Consider the following 5,319-nt stretch of genomic DNA (forward strand, 5'->3'; position numbering starts at 1 on the left):
TGAGGCTCCATCTAACATACTTTGGACATGTTGTGAGGAGAGACCGGTCCTTGGAGAGGGACATCATGCTTGGGAGGGTGGAGGGACAGCGCAGGCGGGGAAGGCCCTCTATGAGGTGGATTGATTCAGTGACTGGGATAACTGGGATGGGAGTGTCAGAGACGGTGCGACTGGCACAGGACAGAGTGGAGTTTAGGGCTGTTGTACATAGGGTCGCTATGAGTCGCAGGTGACTCGACGACACATAACAACATAACAACAGTGTATGATCAAGAATCAAATGTAATAAGGAAAGAAGTTCAAGCTGATCTGAAGGATCTGCAAAACCTAAAGCCTCTGGAAATGATGGAATAGCAACTGACATATTTCAACAAACAGTTGCAGCCCTGAATGTGCTCACCAATTTCTGCCAAGAAATCTGGAAGATAGTGGCCTGGCCAACTGACCGGAAGAGATCATATTTATTCTCAAAAGAGGTGATCCAAAAGAATGAGGAAATGATTAAACAAGATCATTAATATCACACACAAGGACAATCTTGCTGAATATTATCCAAAAATGCTAAGAATAGTACATTGACAGAGAACTGTCAGAAATAAAAGATAGGTTTAGAAGAAATTGAGGCACAAGGAATATCACTGCTGATGTCAGATGTTGTTGTTGTTATGTGCTATCGAGTCACCTGCATCTCATAGTGACCCTATGTACAACAGCCCTAAACCCTGCTCTGTCCTGTGTCAATCCCACTGTCTTCGACATACCTACCCCCATTACTCTAGTCACTGAAATCAATCCACCTCAAAGAGGGTTCCCTCTCCTGTGCTGTCCCTCTACCCTCCCAAGCATGACAGCCTTCTCCAAGGACTGATCCCTCCTTGCAACATGCCCAAAATATGTCTGACAAAACCTCAGAATCCTTGCCTCCAAGGAGCATCCTGATTTAGCCCTCTCTAGGATGAACCTGTTCATTTTCTTAGCAGTCCATGATAACAATACTCTTCTTCAGCACCACAGCTCAAAAGCATCAGTTCTCCTTTTATCTTCCCTAGTCATTGCCCAGTTCTCCATGCATAACAAGTGATTGGATGTCAGACTGATCTTGTTTATGTTAGAGGGATCTATTTATGTTTTATTGACTATGGAAAGACATTTGACTCTATGAATCACAACAAACTGTGGCTAATATTGAGAAGAATGGAGATGCCAGGATTTTGACTGTGCTCATGCAAAACCTATACTTAGATCAGTAAGCTGTTGTACCAACAGAGCAAGAGAACACTACATGGTTCAAAATAAAAAAAGGAGTGTTATCAGGGTTATATCCTTTCTCCATATCTTCTCAATCTATATGCTGAACAAATCATTAGAGAGATTGGACTTATCAAAGAATGTAGCATCAGAATTGGAGGAAATCCCATACAAAACCTGTGTTATGCATATGACTCAACCTTGCTCACAGAAAATGAGGAGGACTTGAGGCACTTGCTGCAATCTGCAGCCTTCAATAAAGATCACATCTCAACATCAAGAAAACAAAAATCCTCACCAGTAGATCATTAGGCAGCACTATGATATGCCAGATGTGGAAGAGAGTGAAGTAGTTCATTATTTCATCTTGCTTGGATCCACAATCAACACCCTTCGCACTATCAGTCAGGAAATCAAAAGATGTGTTGCCCTGGGAAACTATGCTGTCAAAAACCTCTCCAGAATGTTAAAGAGCAATGCTGTCTGATGCACCTGATCCAAGCCCTGGTCTTCTCAACTGCTTGCTATGCACCTGAAAGCTGGAAAATGACTAAGGATGACAGAAGTATAATTGATACCTTTGAGATGTGGTCCTGTAGAGAAGTACTGAACATACATGTCACGGACTGACAAAAGAACAAACAAATCTGTCCTGGAGAAAGTGAAATCAAGTTGCTCCTTGGAGCTTTGAGACAAGGATTTTGAAACTTAGTCTCAAATACTTTGGGCATGCTGTCAAGAGGGTCTAGACCTTGCAGAAGGACATCATACTTGGAAGTGTAGAGGGTCAGTGAAAAAAAGGCAGGCCCTGGATGTGATGGATCAAGACAGTGGCTGTGGCAATGGGGTCGGGTGTGTCAAAGATGTTGAGTCTGGCTCAGGATAAAGCTGCAATGAGTCATAGTCAACTCAAAAGCATAAAACAAGTAAAAAGAAATGCCTAAAAGATTTGCCCAGGTCCTCCAATATAGATACGCTTTTATGGCTTTTAGCCATATGATTTTGGCTATAACAATAAAAGTTAAATTACATCAACAGTAAGTTCAGTAAAACAAGTTTCAAGGAAACCAGAAACAATCATAAATACTAACTTTCAAAAGAAAGTTTAAAAAAAACAAAACACCACAACCCAAACAAAAATCCAAATTTGTTTCTAACATAATTTAATTAACATTTTACCTTTCAGCATCAGCCATGTTTTTATAATAACTTGAATAAAAAAAAGATAGCTAGCTAGATGCCTTAGGCAACTAGGATTAGCCCCACATAGCATTTATCCAAAACTGAATATGTAATAAAGGTAATATGCTGGTATAAATCTAAAAACAGTTAACTTTCATGGAAGTTAGTACTGATGGGAGTCAGATCAAGGAACAGAGAAATCTATGTTAGAGTCTCACCTCAAGTCTTGACTAGTTATTTATCTATTAATATGAATTCTAACTTAAGATTTCAATCCTCATCTATGCCAGGATGCAATTGAACCAGTTCAACTCTAAGTTCCTTTTCAGGCATGATTCTATCTTTATCTTTCTCACCACTTTCAGCCCTCTAAAGATTTAATTAACTCGAGATGAATTGCATGGGAAAAGTCAGCTGTGAGGGACTTCTCAAGAGTACTGAAGAGTAATGACGTCAGGCTGGAGACTAAGGTGTGCCTGAGCCGGGCTATTTTCACAATTATGTGCTATGCATCAGAGTTGGACAGTAAATAAGGATGACAGAAAGAGAATTGAAGCCTTTGAGCTGTGGTGCTGGAGAAGAGTGTTGAATATACCATGGACTGCTAGGAGAACAAACAGGTTTGTCTTGGAGAAGGTAAAGCCAGAATGCTCCTTGGGGTCAAGGATTCTGAAGCTTCATCTGACATACTTTGGGCATGTTGCAAGAAGGGGCTGGTCCTTGGAGAGGGACATCATGTTTGACAGAGTGGAGGGACGGTGCAGGAGAGGGAGACCTTTGATGAGATGGACCGATTCTGTGACTGGAGTGGCGGGAATGAATGCCCTTGAAATGGCTAGGTTGGCACAGGATAGAACGGCGTTTAGGGCTCTTGTGCACAGGGTCACTATGAGTCACAAGCAACTCGATGGCACACAACAACAACAACAAACAATTATTACGGACAATCGCTTCTTATGCAAATAAAGTCTTTAAAAACCTACTGGAGGGTCAACTACAAGTGGGTTCTGACTTGACAGCAGTAACTTTGTTATTAATATGCTCTAGTAGTGTACTGTACTAGCTAGCTGTTGAGCTACTAACCAAAATGTTTTCAGCTCAAATCCACCACCTGCTCTCGGGGAGAAAGATGAACAGAACTCGGTAGAGTTGCTATGACACAAAACAGACTTGAAGGCAGTGAGGGTTTGGGGTTTGTTGTCCCTGGCATAGTCACTGTCTTCCATCTGCACTGGATTTACATTTTTTTTTATTACTTTTTTTTTTAATCTGGATTTACATTTTAACTGGCCCACTGGTGTCCCATTAAAAAACAAGGACTTGAAATACAATCTTAAACATAATACTGGGATACTGTATAGAGTTGGCTTAAATTCATCAAGTTATATATGTATAAATTTGCATAAAACTCTCCATATTTGATACTACCCATTAAATTAGAATAACAATAAGAGTTTGACTAGTATAGTTAGTATTATGCCTGAATATGGCATAGTATTTTTAAGTGAAAATCAGTAACCAAAATATTTAGGTACTTTTAGGCAGTAAAAACAAGATCCAGCAAAACAAAAAAAGATATGATAAAATTCATTTAGGCAGAGGCAAATCTCAGTCCTATCTCTAGCATGAAGACATAGTTGAGTAACAGCACTTTGTAATGATCCATCCTCGTCAACTTCTAATCCTTCTGACTGATGAAAGCATGAGACATCTGTTTATTTTTAAGTGTATGCTGCCTTCCTTATTTTCACTTTGTACAACTATATAAAATTCAAATGCTTAGAAATACACACACAGATTCAGTAAGACTTCAAAAAGATGACCTGTCAAAAAGATGACAACGTTGACCTAAAAATTAAAATTAATTCCAGAAGATAAATAAAATATATGACAGCAATATAAGGCAAAAAATTATTATAGAAGCCTAAACTTTATGTGTTCAATATAGTGTTTACTCTTGGGTAAAAGTTAATAAAACTTGGAGCTCATATTAATAGGAAAGGAAGTAACATTTAACCATCAGGTGACAGGAGACAATCGCAGGGGAGGTATATTTCAAGTAGTCTTATAAAAAATTATCTCCACATTAAAATACCTTTGTGGTCAGCCACAATAAGAAAAAAAACCCACTTCCCTTCATAAAATTATTCCAACAGTCTACAAACAAGTGTATTCTATGGTATGTGAATCGTTAATACCAATATGTAATCACTTTCCTTTGACTCTTAGCATTCAGAATCAGAAGGGGTCTCGGTGCCCCCAGGACGCTCATCTTCTGGAGGAGGCCAGACACAAAGTCCAACTTGGATCATGTCTGTGTGAAGGCAGAGCTGGGATCTAACCGATATCCACAGCATCTGCACATCATCCTGCCTCGAACTGTTTAATGAAATGTGGTGGTTTTAACGCCTCACCTAATTACCGAGCAGCCACCTCCTCGCACTTTTACTGAAGTCATCACAAAACACTGGCTTACACAAGTGACCCTGGGTTCCCCAAAGAAGTATGAGCCCTTTTGCAGTGCGGTCACTGAAAAGCCTATTGATTGACGGGCAGGAATCTGGGTTTGAACATGTGGCTACTTCCCCAACTGCAGTCCTCCTAAGGATCCCGCGCGCAAAGCGGGATGTGTGCGGATGCGTGTGTGTGTGAGTGTGCGCGCGTGTGTTTGTGTGTGTGTTGATGGAGCGAGGGACGCAGGTCTCTAAGGTAACCATTTCCGCGGCTGAACCTCCGCGTCGCCAGCGGGCTCCCTGTCCCCGCAGCGATCCGTAACCCGCCAGCCGGGCGGGAGGCCGGGGGATGAGTGTGCAGGAACGGGGCTCCTCGGGCCGCCGGCCGGTTCCGAACGCGGCTGGGCCGGACCGTTACCGGGCGGCGGACCCGCGC

The 5,319-nt window shown here is 41.5% G+C and overlaps 1 protein-coding gene across 3 annotated transcripts in view; it reads right to left on the reverse strand.

Moving 5' to 3' along the window:
- The window catches only part of HSF2 (heat shock transcription factor 2), a 53,763-nt gene that overhangs the window by 47,834 nt on the left and 610 nt on the right, over positions 1-5,319 (reverse strand). The window lies entirely within an intron of this gene.

The sequence above is a fragment of the Elephantulus edwardii genome, unplaced genomic scaffold (assembly GCF_000299155.1).
Source record: "Elephantulus edwardii isolate Elephantulus edwardi_28Jun2011 unplaced genomic scaffold, EleEdw1.0 scaffold00002, whole genome shotgun sequence".
Lineage (NCBI taxonomy): Eukaryota > Metazoa > Chordata > Mammalia > Macroscelidea > Macroscelididae > Elephantulus > Elephantulus edwardii.